We start from the raw sequence: 13,573 nt of genomic DNA, 5'->3' as shown, positions 1-13,573 counted from the left end.
ACAAGTTCTTCGCGGAAGCACATCCTCATTAGGTCGGTGACTGAGCTCGACTGAAAGTAACTGCGATTACGCTTTCGGAGTCCCATGGAGAACGCAATCGAAATACTTTTGTTCTTGGATTATCGAGGTCACGCGTGATTACTCATTCTCATGCCTTTCTTTCACGCGAAGTTATTTTGAATTCAGATTAGTAACTAATCGATGACACGAGTTAATGTCATTTATTAGCATTCCGTTTGTTCGGTGATTTTTATTACGAAGTTAATTATAATACAGAAAATTTATTCCGGCCTTTTATGCAATTATTATCTTTTCTGTTATTGAAGTTAGTTGAAATTGCGTTAGAAGATCTCTAAAAGTATATACTCGGTTTTGAAATCTTCCAAAGTCATCTAACCTTACGCTTTTTACGATCTTTAAACTTTGTATAGGCTAAAACCAAACGTAATATTCTTTCAAGAAGCTTGTTTATGTTTATGTATACGTTTTATTTGAATATAAAACGGTATTAACACACTATAAAACCATTATACAGCTACATTCTATATAAGTAAAAAATAAGAAAGAAGATTCATATTCGATTAAAAATCTGTTTTTACTGGAAATAAAAAATATATTCAAATATACGACACTACGGTCATATGTTACGTTAATACGGTAAATCACATCATATCGGTGGAACATCGGAAACATCTGCGAGTCCTTCAACGTGAAACGAAACGCTGTCCACATCGAGAAGAGAAACAATACTCGACTAAACGAGCAAAAGATGAGAACAATTAAATTTTCATTTAGTAACTCGACATATAAAATTCATCTATTTTTAAAGAACAAATTAAAAGAAAGATATCTTGAATTATTACTAAAAGTTTGCACTTGTCCTAGCAAATTTTTCTATTTCTTCCTCGAAAAAAAAGAAGAAAAAAAAAAAAGAGAAAGGAAGGAAAAGAATAAGAAACAGGATGAGAATCATATACGACATATTTATATAATCGCGCGATGTTTTCGATGTAACAAATAATATTTTCTTGATAAACGAGAAAGAGAAAGAAAAATAAAAGCTCTGATTAAAAACGTTGCGTGTCGTTTGAACTTTCGTGTTTTCCTGTGGGTAGAACGGCGTCGTGGTATCCCCACCTACAGAAGCTTTTTCCTCGATCGAGGCGCGCACCGATGGGGAAATGCCGCTTCGCCGTTTTGCTCGTCAGTCGAGAATGGCGTAAGCTTCCGACCGGACGGCCTTTCTGATCGGTGTACACGCTAGAACGTTTCTCATTCTTCGTGATCCACGAGACACCGGAGGATCGGTATCGCGAAACGTGAGTTTACATCCTCGAGTTGTTCTCCTACGATCATTTCCTTCGTTTTCTTTCATTTTTTCATCGACGAATGAAAGTTGCCAGTTAAACGTGCTCGATTTTACCAAGTGCCTCTCTTTGTTACATTCCGTCAAGTTACACGCGGCTGATCAAATACAAAAGCATTTACTTGTTAAATAAAAAACAGAAACAGCATAACCGTCACAAAGTGGAAGATTCGTACAGTGACACAGAGTGCCTGTTATTTTAACTCTCCGATCACTTCAGTTTCCAAAGCTGAAACTTTTGCGAATTCGCGGGAACGCCGACGAACCTCGTGGCCAAGTTTGATAATTATCAGTGACAGCAACGAGTGTGAAATCGCTGGAGAATAACTCGTTTCTATCTGCAAAGATTGGAAGAAATAGATAAACCGAGTGATCGTGGACGACCGGTTAAAATTGAACGCAAGGTCGACCGTGTGCCTCGAAAGTTATTTTTTTAAACGGTCGTCGAACTTGTGTATTTCTCGGCTTCTTCGATCGTTTTCGTTCGAAGGAACTGCGTCGATAAAAATCGAGATTCCCCACGGTTGGAGAAGATTGAAAAGATCGTTGATGGAATTGGTTCAGTTTTCGAGCAACGTAGTTTCGAAAGTCGTGATTTCGTTGCCGCTCAACTCCTTGAATCTACCTAGGGGAAGGTGGTCGATCGCTACGAAGGATTTCTCGCAACCTTGACCCACTGGGATCAATTCGTTGTTACGATTATAAGACACGTTGGACGAACTATGCTTCGGATCGAAGCCTTATAGATATTTTTCGCCGATGAGAAAATATGGTTTTTTTAATCTGAACGGTGAACAGTTCAGCAACATTTTTAAAGTGTTCCCTCGACGAACAATGTTTCCGTGCTGGTTGGACACGATCTTCGTGGTTGTCGAGGTATAAGTTTGGAACTGAAAATTTATATACGTTTTTGGTTTTATGGTGACAAAAGGTGAAAACGTCAGAACGTGTGATTTCTACTATGCGAAGACATGAATTCTGGTGCTCTTCAAGGTATTCTTTATTTCATGTTATATGCTGATAATTATTGGTTAGCTGTTATCTATAATTTTAATTCACGTGCTACGTTCGTGCTTCGATCTTAATTATTTGAAGTCCGAGCTGCGCTTACATATGACTGGTTCAGAAGCCACATTGATCAATTGAAACATAACATAAAAAATAACGCTACAAACACTGTCTCTTCAGTTTACCTTAAAATTTACCATTATTTGTGTCATCTTACGACGAATGGATATACGAGAGCGTCGTTTGTTTCTTGAGACCTAAATGTTCATTGTACATATGTAATGAAGAAATTAATAAAAAGTGGAGTTGATTGATCTGACTTGCGAGAGGTTCCTATTTCTATCGAATTAAATTTTATCACGAAAAAATATGATTCGCACAATATCGACAACGTGGAATCACAAAGGACTAAATATCCAATTAATTAAATTATGTGTTTAATTATTATTTTTGTTTTCGATCGTGTAATCTATTTTAATGTCCCAGCGTCCCCTTTAATTTGTCTCGCCACTGAATAAATTCCCGGTGACATTCGCGAATCATCGCGTACGATAATCTCAACAATTTGTCAGGATCAATATCTCCGACGGGGTGGAGAGGCACTAAAAAAGAGTTCATTGTAACACGCGATCGATGAGAGAAACGTTAACACATCGCACTCCTCGGCCGATCTCGTGTTAAGCGACATGGCCGATTAAATGCTGGACATTTATTTTCATTGCTCTTGTACCGTAATCGTGAATAATAATTCACCGAAATAAGTAGCGATCCACGGATATCACCAATTAGAATAAATACGATCAAGTTCGAATAAAACAGATTAAACTGTGTATACAAGAACAAAATGCGTTAACTGTATAAACAAAATGTGTACGAGCATTTATGGAACATTTCAATTTACAATTCTTTAAGTATTTACCTTACGCGTGATTTTTTAAGGCAACACGTGGTTACCGATGTTTGTAACGAAATTTGAGAAAAATTTAAAAATAACGTACAATGATATCAGCGTTCTACAAAATTGTACGGGACGTTCGAAAATAGATGAGTATAATTTCGAGGATCTGTATATGGTGTGATGTATTGTATAATGTAACGTTTTTTTTATGGTGGCTCTTCATCATTTATCGGCGAGTAGTATAATAATTTTTTCGGATTTTTATAAATAATCCTCTGTCGACCTCGTCTCGAGTAAACAATGGAACTACAAATTTTTCGAATAATCGAATAAAAGAAGAACGTGAAAAGATTGAGAAGAAAAAAACGATGTAGCCAGAACGATCGTGGATCACTGTTGAAAAATACGATAAATTCGAGTAAAAGTAGACAGTGTATAGATACGGTTGGCAATCGGCCAATCGTGATATCATGAATGTATGCATCATGCGTACTGGCTGTGTTTTCCAAATGAGCTTCCGTCATACGGAGGGAATACTTTTGTTTCGCGATGAAACTGGTAAAACATTTGCTGCTAAGGCAAGCGTATTTTCGTTTTATACCATTTCGGTCTTGGTTTTAATAACTATTTCTTCGCTTACAATTCGTATATCGTAATCGTATATTAAAGATACAAATGTGCATGGAATACATATAACATGCAAAGATATATAAAATATCCCAAGTAAAGCGTTCTTCACAATATTTTATAAATAAAACAATTTTCTAGGTTCTATTTTTTTTTAATCCTATTATTCTCATTTCATCGCCTGTTCTTCGTCTTTGTATCTTCTCGAATGTCTTCTTTTCAAATTCTGAAATATCGTGAATGGAAACATCTTTATTCGTGAAAGGTGTGAAGTGGGTTTGCTACAAAAGTAATAAAGTCAAATTTAAATATATATCGAAATATAAATTTCATTTTGCTTCATGTTAATCATACACATATATTCACATATATAGCCAATGAGAACAGATGGGTCAATTACAATACATTCGTCAGAATACGCGAATTTGCGTAAATATCTGTAGTCTACTTATAAGAAACGAAAGAAAGATCAAATTACCAGACATTTTCCAATTACGTGATTAATCACGGAAACTATAAATAGACTTACATCAGGCTCTCCATCCAACGCACTGTTATTTTTTTTTCTCGTTTTAAACGAAGCGCGTTGATCGTATTAAGTCGCAATATTAAAATATCATTTCCATTAGAGAAGTTTAGAATGGTTATTCATCCATCATGTAGAAGGAAGTGAGTCACCTAACTATCGACACATCTTCTGAAATGTTTTCTTCGTTGGCCATTCTTCGTTGTTTCTGCACACTCGTTAAGTTGCTTCTTCCATTATCTCTACTTCCCCTTCTGTTTCCAACCCTGGAAACGTCTTGTATGGCGTAGCAAAATATACTCTACTCGTTGGTGGTTTCCTCTTGTTCAACTCTGCTGCCCCTCGTTTTTTCGGGAACAGTGCGTGAAAAAGATTGGAGTACAAAAGCGAGAAATCGCGAACCGCGTCGAGATCAATTTCAGACCATTCGTCTCCCAACCAGAAATTATTTCTGGCCCGACAGTTGCAAAATCGGGCAATATCAACTCGGGATCATGGTCGTTCTAGGCATATTAGTCATTTATACCAGCGCTTGAAGATGTTACGATCAATTGTACGTGCTGAATTACTAGAACACGCGTCTGATTCGTCAGATACACATTGTTGTTTTATTGGTTTTATGATCTGGTCAACGCAAATTCTTCTAGTTGCCACTTCTTGTGCAAGTTTCAATTTTTTTGTGGACTCTGAGTTAAACGAAATCGTATTCAAAAAACAGAATCATAAAATTATACATGTTTCTTAGCTCTCGATTCCGACGAAAGAATAGAGGAATGTTGGTCTTCTGGTTTGATAGAGTTATGATTTGTTTCAACGAAAAGCTTATATCTAAGTTTGTGAGCACAAAATTATAATAATGTTTATAATATCCGGAGCACGACTTACAACTGCACAGAAACAGTTAAATGATTAACGACCATACCTGTCATTATTCTAACTAAAACTTATGTTATCTACGGCGAACTCCAATTAGCGATCCTCGTAGTCCTGTAACTATAACGTAATTATTCTGAAATAATTATACCGTGGTATGTAAATATTGAAAATGCGTTGGTTCTTGCTGTTTGAAAAGTATGAACTTTCGAACTCATTTCTTAAAAATACTACCAATAAGGTGTTAACGAGAAATCTATTTTTTTTTCTATAGATATATCCTTAACTTTTGTACATTTATTTCGATAGTGTTAAAATATAAAGATTTCAGTGAATCTTTTTTATGTGACCATGTGCAAGTCTCTAAAATTAGAGGTAAAACGTGGAGTGTCGATTCAGCTGTATGCACGCGTCAGCAAACAGGTGGTGGATTCGTTCCTGTGTACGATCGCGTCTTTCATACAATTTTTTTTAAACAAATGGAAGTATATAATTATGATATTCTTATTTATTTATTTCTTTTTTCTTATCAAATAATAGGTCATTTTTTAAAGTAATAATCGAGCTTGATTTTCGAATTTTGCTAAATACTTTCGCTGTATGATAATTACAATATTTTACAATTTTATATTTTATTGAGGGATAGATTTTTCGAAATTTACTACTTTTATCTTACTGTATCAGTACAATAGGAGCTAGTGGTCTTAAATTTTGTTTGAAATTTTATCAGATCACAAATTTTAGGGAGATAGTTTTGGAAATCACTTTTTAAAAATTCATTTAATGGCGAGAATTTTCAGTCTTATGGAGAGGGCGTGGCACTAAAATATCGTATAAAAATTATCGTCATGCGTTTAAGAGATACAGCAACTTTGATCTATACTACAGTGAGAATTTCTATAGCAATGAAAAATTTTATTTGGAAAAACGTAATTCATAATTATTACATATCGTCAAACAAAATAGAGAAATTGATGACAAGGTATCATCGTACCCACTTTGATATGTAGTGAGTGAAAAATTATTAATTTCATAGACCAAATTAACAAGTTTAGATCTAAACAGTACAAATAGATACATAGTCGTTATTTGTAATAATAAAGATATGTTGTAATATAGATAATATGAGATAACTGTTCTTTGTTTAAATCACTAATGGGAAGCGAATATGCGATATGTATTATGGTAATGACTAAATATAAGATAGGCATTGTGACCAAAATAAACGAAAGAAACGGATGGCTGTGTAATCTGCAACATTATCTATTTATTTAATGAATGAAACAAATCTCTGCTCGAATTTCATATTCTTAGTTCACGAAAATATGAACCCTATATGCTATATACACATCCTATAAAGCATCTTATAAATGATAAAAAAATTCATCACAAACAATATTAGTACCTTCAAAATATAGCAGTTTCTCACGTATCAATTCTAAACGTATCAACATGTGCGAGGCTATCTAAAAGATGTTTGCGTAGAACGTCACGTTCGAAACCTCTCGACGAAAAATAAGATACAAAATCTCGCACGATATCTATAAGATTTAAGTTAGCAAGATAACGCAATCGCGAGAATAAGAATACAAAACGCTACAGGAAAACTCGAAACGATATACATAACACGTAGTGATCAGTGAAAAACTGCTGCTGGCACGACGATACATTAATTGCGAAGGGTGAAAGGTAAATTGTTTGAACTTGCGGAGAACGTGGTGGCTGACATGAAGAAGATACAAATTATTGGTCACCTTTTTGAAACGATAAACGATGACTGAGCGTTTACCGAGCGTTAAACGTTATCTCGACTGTTTTACAACCCACAGTGTTTCGCGTTATGATATTTGCAGCGACGTGAGATACCTTTGCTCCTTATCGCCATCAAACATTTGCAGTAAGGCGATGTGCCTTACAGAAATAATACAATTCTTTCTTCCCCCCTTTTATTTGTTTTAGCGACTCGTGTTCGATAAACACCGTGGTTATTCGTCTACGATGACGGGAAATTTGAAGTTCTTGTGTTTCGTTTTATGGCTCGTGTTAGCCTGGCTAGGATTGATAATGTACGAGCAGTGATGGATTATGTGCGTCAACCGAGGAACGTGTATACATATAGTAATTGGTAGATACGATTAATTTTTGCCAACAGCAAAGTTAATTTATGATTAATAAAATTTTTTTAAATTAGTTATTTAATGGGTTATTCTTTTCCTGTGATCTTCGTAGTTACGAATCGAAAACGATTGAACGGAGTATCTGATACGTGTGCTGGAACATTAAAAACCTATGTTCATAAATGCTTTTACACATAAAATATTCGTTGTATGAATTCCAATGATATGGTCATATATATGCATGTACTTATGTACGGAACAGAAAAGGAGAAAATGCAATTAATTATGAAAAAAAGCAAACTTTATTATAATTTATAATTGTTACATACGGTCTTGAACTCGATCTCACAAAAAGTTATATTTCTCTTGTACACCATGTTTTTGTAGAATGAATTAGAATGTATAAACAGATCGCTACAATAATATAGACTATCGTGTACACGTATTTCGCTTTGCTAAATATACTTCACTACACGAGTACTCGCGTACTAAAAATTGCACGAACTAAAATGCTGACACATTAATACCCGTGCGTTTAAAATACACGTGACACGAAGAACTCTATTTGTTCCAGCTGTTCCTTATCATTTGCCTTTATTATACGATAATTATTTGAATAAAATTATTATTAAAAAATTATTATAAAGTTGATGTCGAATGCTTCTTTTTCTTTTCTTCTCTTCGCATTTTAACGATTGGAACAGGGACGCTGCGCTGTGCCGATTTAAAACAAGAGAGCACTGAAACAGAACTAAATTGATTTCTTTGAGCAAGCGCGAGCTGAAACAACATCGTATATGGTACTGTTGTGTATCTAAATTAACCCCTTGACGACCTCTGTATCTCGTATGGACAGTGCATTTTTCACGTATGTATCGTCTGCATATGCGACTTTTTTATTTCTTCTACTCTCGGTGTAATCTATCGTATGATTTAATTTATCTTTATTGTGACATTACGTTCTTGATCTTCACTGGTCAATATAATCGTTTCTTTGATTACTGTTAGTGTCGTCGTTGTTTATACATAAATCATTTAATATAAATTTCACTTGAAATTTTTCATTGTCACAGATTACATTCGTCGGAGATTAACGTTGCGTTTGATTCCCTGATTAAAGTATCATGCACATACATACGCGAGCTTTCACATGTATGTATATATCGTTGAAAGATGCATTACGATACAAAGAAAAATGTTAGTCTTCTCTATGTTCAATATCTACGAAATTCAATCCTTTTTTAAGGATATATTTTCTTTAAAGTTCTTCTTGATTTTCTATAGCTACTCCTAATTATAAATCATAGGCCAGTTTGATTACAAAACATAAACTAGGAATTAAGTAGTTGTTATTACTGGATGGACTTGTCGTTCAATTAATTAACACAATTTTCATCGTGCATTGACTATGATATCTTAAATTTCAATTATCGCAGTAACTAGCCCATCGATATTTTACGTCGTTCGAATAAATATGAACAGTAGCGTAATGATAACGGTAACTGATAAGCATTATAAATTTGTCTAAGAATAATCTCAATTTTTTTAGCCTCGTGCAAATCATCACTGATTTCTATGTGTTTAAAATAATTCTACATCGAACTTTTACGACTGTATACTTATGCATGGTATAAAAGGTGTACGTATTGTTATACTCGAGTACTTTTTAGTATTACAAATTAAGTTTGTCTGCATCGAACGATTAATCTGAAATTGCTAATTCCTTTGTTCGCTCATCTGTATATCGTTAACCTCGTTATCGTGTCGATTTCATCGTCCTTCCCATTTATTCCATTAAATTATATCGGTGTTCGTGGAAATCGTTGACAAATTGGCACACTCTATGATTATGTTTTAGCCACGACCCTATTAAAAACCTATTGATTTTTCGTTATTTCTGTGAAATACGTCAATTCGTACGCGATTTCAAACGTTTGACCACCCAAAGAAAGAGCGTCAGTATTGATCCAACTCCATAATTTCTTATGACTGCTACTAATAATACGTGGCCCTGCAAACTTATTATTTGTTTTAATACGACCAGATTTAAATAATGCAAAGTTGCATACTTCGTACTTAACTTCGAACGTATACGTAAATTCTTCAAAACTTGACGACGTCTAATCGAAATAATTTTTAGGGATTTCCTTTTGTGTCTTTTTTTTTTTTTATTGTTAACTCGTAACTCTTGTTATTTCATATTTGAGAAAATTGCTACTGGTTATTTAATCTTTTATTTGTTTACTTTCTACGCTATTTTATAAACATTATATTTGTTTAATAACTTCTTGTTGACGCCTAGATACATATTTCAGATATTCTTTTTTCAATGCACAACTGCAAAGCGGAGTGTCAATGAAAGTGTAGGAATTTTCATCTTTGTCGTAATTTGAAGTTGTACTTATGACGATGTACAACTTAATAACCACAAATGTACGTGCAACTCGCGGTGTTATCTTTTGAAATGATGAAATTCATGTTAGTTTGCCGAGCACTAAGTTAATATTCATAAGTACTTTGGAAATTGCAGTTAAGAGAAATATAAAGTTGAAAGTCGTGGAAGAGTAAATTCCTCGTGTTTAGAGTGTCACTCGGCCACGCTAAAATCTGTTGCAACGCTCGCAAAGCCTCAAGTTGCAGATTACATTCCGCACACAGCGTATACGGCGTTAACTCAATTAACATCCCAGGGAGGATAAAGCATACGTTAAACTCTCATTCATGCCGATAGCTAAAACCTTCGAACGTCATCGCAAACAACCTGTGACACGAACATCAAACAAATCCCCGAAATAGCGTACAGACTCGATGTTTCCTCAGAGAGAGCTTCCCTCCACTATCTTTCTAAGCTAATAATTCGATTTCGAACTATTTTCAAAACTAGAGATAAAATTTCAAACGAAGGATTGATATTCGTAACATGAAAGGCGTTAATGATGTTAATAACACTGAGCTTTTTTTTTATTATGTCGCACAATCGTGTAAAATAGAGTAAAGACGAAAGTTATAATGTCGTAGGTTGTAGGCTAATGACTATAAGTATAAAGAGAGGAATCTATCGATTATAAAATATACGCTATTATATGATATCTATATTTCTTTTCTATTTTTTCAATATATTTATATCTTTTATATTTATATATTTCATACTTTTCATACTTTTATGATACGTATGGCTCGTATTATTATCTCAAAAGATAGTATAATACTACGACAAAATTACACAAATAGATTTATCTAAAAATTATAATCACACGATTATTAACTTATCAATATTTCAATTTTGTTCAGTTTCGTATCGAGATAGTACGTGCTGTTAGTAACCGAAACTATTAGTGTTTCAATTACGAAATACGAAGTTTTATTTGCAGTTTCTATAACGTGTAATAAAAGCATGTATGAAAGCGGCAAAAAATATTCATTTAAGTAACTTTTGAAACAAGTTGTATTTGATAAATATCTACACCCTTTGAAGGCTTGAACTCCCTACAGTTCTCTTTCATATTAGTTCTACAATAAAGGACGAGTTGCACGCGTAATTTCGTCCTTCTAATGGCTCGCTATAAATAACTACCGTAAAAAGTATTTTTAAACAGCGAAGGGAGGATAAAAATAGGAAGAAAAGCATGAAATTTTCGTGCGAATATTTGCCGTGCATTGTAGAATTTCGGAAATGGGCCGACAAAGGCTACAGTTAAAGGTCGATTAACGCCGCTTTCAGTCGATAGGGTTGTGATTGTTGCGTGTTTGTGAGCCCATAGGATTGCTCCTACAGTACCGTTTTATCGGGGTCACAAATACAGTGGGAATGAAAAATGCTCGTCAATGAAGAACTCTCCATGTAGGTCGACGGTCAGTGTCGCTAGTAGCATGATTTCGCTTTTGTTAATAGCGACAGGTGCGATCCGCTAACGTTACACCTCTGTCACCGTTACAATGTAAAGCTTTTAATACCGAACTCGTCATCCCTTAAACCGATTTTCCGAACGACCGACGCGGCGCTTCAAGAAGAGTAATCTTGATCACATTGATTCGTAGAACCGGAGTTTTGTAACTTTTGATACAAGAACGATGATCCTGAAGATATTCTGATCTAGAAGAACAGGGATAGGTGACATCTATTATTCGTAAAATTGACTCACAGTGTAGGTACAATAAAATTTGTATTTAGTACGACATATGGGTGTAGTTTTTGAAGCTGTTTTGGTATTTTCGTTTTCTATCATTTTCTTTAGTCTATTAAAAATAACTGAAACCTTATATTGTACGTAATCGTGTCTTTTTTATGATAAAAATGAGAAAAATTGTATTCAATAGAAATTTGTACGAAAGTTTGTACGAAAGTGCTTTGGCAATCGGCTAACTAACTTTTGCTGGACCTTTCACCTTCGAAAGACAGAGTTTAGAAATATTTTTTTTGTGCTTTTTATACTTCATATCCCCATAACATTCTGAAAATATGATCTAAGTGTATTATAAAGGGTATATTAAAAAGTCGATGATTCTATAACGATAAAACTAGTTCTACATATCTGTAACTACATGTTAGTTAGAGTTTAACAGTTGGTTGATTTATCAAACTTCATTTTATGAGCCATACTGTTACTTGTACGATGCTATACGTACATACACTGTTTATAGCGTTTCCTTTTAAATCAGAATGTACCCAAAGATTACCGTAATTCGGCTGCTGATCGTACCATTCAATGCGTTGATTCCAATCAACTGGTGTTTCGATGAATCACTGGTAAAGGTAACCTATGATATTTACGGAAGGTGGAATGATTTTCAAGCGGGCGAGCAGAGCACGCGTTGTTCGGTTCGATATCAGGCGAAACCACCAGGCGAAACGGAAATGGAACTATGAAGAATTTAACACTGTCGGAACTCCCTGCTGTTGAATATTATCGCATCATTTTTTCATATACCTTTGAAACTTGCCTCAAGTGCAAATAACGTTTAATTAATATCCTTGAATTATTGACGAATCATCGATTTGAGCCAAGTTACTGAATTTTTATTTTTATTATATTTCACTCTAATTTTATGTAATAAATGTCATTCATGACACGTCTCACGTAAGATATAAAATACTAAATTGCTAAAATCAAATATTTATTATAAATTAAGTAATCTAACTTTAATGTGAATTGCGTTGTAATTTGTATTATATCTAACAAAGACCATCAATGGCATTTATCACGTGAAACGTAAAATAAAACATATCAAAATTAAATATTTCAAATTAAGTGATCTAATTCAAATCTAAATTAAATTGTGTCGTTATCCTTTATGATTCAGCTACGGTCATGTGCTTTAAAGAAAAAGAAACGTTAGGTATTATTCAAGAGAAAATGATAATGTGAAGTTGTTATAGTAGGCGTGTTTCATCGTGATTTCTAATAAACTTATAACGTGAAAAAAGTTCCCTGCTTTATTAATGCAACTCTTCGTTATGTACGAACACGTCAGATATGAAAAACTTTACTCCAAGGATACATGCATACGGAATAAGATCGCGGACGTCGCGACTTTGCTTCGATTGACCGCTAAGCTTGTTGGTTCTTATGGATCAGCTGTGTGTAGTTCTGACCCATTGCCCTTCGGCTTTCATATTCCACTTGCTGCACGAATTGCGTGGTTGCTTAAAAATGCACTGGCGATGATGAAAATGATACAAGTTATAGATTCTTCGTACCAAGTACTTTACTTAGTTTACTTAACTTCTGTTCACGTCGCTATTTTGCTTCCCTCTTGCTATAAAATGATGAAACAGGATAAAGTGCGATTCAATAATTCTAAATTCTGCACTTACAGTCAAGCTGTACTTTTCGGGACAGGTACAGTTTCTCATCGAAATAAAATTTATTATATTGATAAAATTATAGAATTCAACCATTAAGATGAATTAAAATTATTCCTGGAAACAGGAAGTGATCTCACCGTAAATATAAAATATATCAATGGAGTATCTCTGGGTGGTATTTAGTCGAATAGTGTTACAGGACAAAGATTTCGTGATAACAGCATATCACTTTGAATCGATTTATTCAAACATTTTCAATGCCACATTTAATAACAGGGAAAATACTACAATAACTGTGCAGGTGGTGCGCAACAATATTATCTGATTGCAAATTGATTTCGTTTGTCCAAAG

General features: G+C 34.2%; 1 protein-coding gene across 9 annotated transcripts in view; it reads left to right on the top strand.

Moving 5' to 3' along the window:
* LOC117213773 (phospholipid-transporting ATPase ID) overlaps window positions 1-13,573 on the top strand; it is a 69,762-nt gene that overhangs the window by 28,791 nt on the left and 27,398 nt on the right. For 7 of the 9 annotated variants that reach the window (XM_033459412.1, XM_033459419.1, XM_033459418.1 and 4 more), the window contains exon 1: window positions 1,193-2,359. The exons of the other annotated variants lie outside the window; for them this stretch is intronic. The gene's annotated coding sequence lies outside the window, so the exon portion shown is untranslated. Of the gene's footprint in view, window positions 1-1,192; window positions 2,360-13,573 lie in introns of those variants that run through there. 9 annotated transcript variants of the gene reach the window in all.

The sequence above is a fragment of the Bombus bifarius genome, unplaced genomic scaffold, assembly GCF_011952205.1.
Source record: "Bombus bifarius isolate JDL3187 unplaced genomic scaffold, Bbif_JDL3187 scf7180000009125, whole genome shotgun sequence".
NCBI classification, from domain to species: domain Eukaryota; kingdom Metazoa; phylum Arthropoda; class Insecta; order Hymenoptera; family Apidae; genus Bombus; species Bombus bifarius.
This window is presented reverse-complemented; position numbering and strand designations above follow the sequence as displayed.